The sequence below is a fragment of the Coenobita brevimanus genome, chromosome 14 (assembly GCF_032717465.1).
Source record: "Coenobita brevimanus isolate Jiangsu-jjx chromosome 14, ASM3271746v2, whole genome shotgun sequence".
NCBI lineage: Eukaryota > Metazoa > Arthropoda > Malacostraca > Decapoda > Coenobitidae > Coenobita > Coenobita brevimanus.
This window is the reverse complement of record NC_136967.1, coordinates 20,050,680-20,052,044: the sequence shown is the minus strand read 5'-3', so window position 1 is coordinate 20,052,044 and position 1,365 is coordinate 20,050,680.

Sequence of the window (1,365 nt, the reverse complement as noted above, 5' to 3'; positions counted from 1 at the left end):
GGGTGATCTAGTCATCACTGTTGTTCAGTGGTACTTCCGAACATTAGCTCTCTCTCTTGATAGATAGACAGATGGATAGACTGACAGACAGACAGTGACGAACAGATAGACAGATAGATAGATAGATAGATAGAAAAAAATCGGCAGACTGATAGACTGATAAATAAACCATTTCAAGGAAAATATAAGAGACCCCATTCAAGTTCTTTTCCTGACTTGTGCCTTCCTTTACTTCCACCTGATATATTCATGGTTGTCTCTCTCTTTCACCCTATTTTTTTTTTTTTTTTTTTGTTAGGAGGGTTTAGCTTTCTAAAACAATAACCTTTAATCTTAATATAGTGTATTCGTGGCGATGTGTTAGGATAAGCATAAGTCTTTGTCTTTACTACCACCTCGTAAACTACCTCGAGAGCACAATCACCATCATCCATCACCAGTTTATCACCACTGTCAGACACCCCCGACAGCAGCGCCAATATCACCATCAAAGAACACCATCACAGCACCGACCACCAGTACCATATATCTGTCAGTAGTAATTGCACCACTATACAAATCACCGCCTTTATTATCACAGCGGTTATCCACCACCACCACCAATAATACCAATAATAATAATAATAATAATAATAATAACAATACCAGGACCACCCTCACCACGACGTACAATAGCAACAGTATCAGCAGCAACAACTACTACAACTACTACACCTACAGCAACTACAACTACAACAACTACTACTACACGTGCTACAACAACTACTACAATAACGCCGTCGCTGCCAACACCACCACCATCACCATCATCACCGTTACTACAACTACTATTACTACTACTACCACTACTACTATTACTGCTACTACTACTACTACTAATTATTATTATTATTATTATTATTATTATACAAAATTACAACACACGAACAAACGAACTACCACCGATAAGAAACTCAGCCACTACATAAGCAACAAAAACAACAACAAAATAACTATAACAAGAACAGATAGAAATCATTCTTGTACAGTCCATTAATGCCACCAGCCAGAGAACATCTGTATTATTTTTTATTAGGCTGAACCTCACGTGATTTGTGTCTGAGCAGGGCTGATTAGGGCGGAAGAAGTCGAACCTTCACCGTATTAGCTTATATATATATATATATATATATATATATATATAATTTCCTCTCAATATCATCGTTTCGATTTTTTCCCCCCGAGCTCAGTAAAATCGTCTAGACTCAGCAAGATCGAAACAGCTAAAAAAGACAACAAAACATGCATAGGTTAAATAGCACAGTCACCATCAACCACCACCAATAACCTTCATTCAACACCATGGCCCTCCACATCACCTCCCAC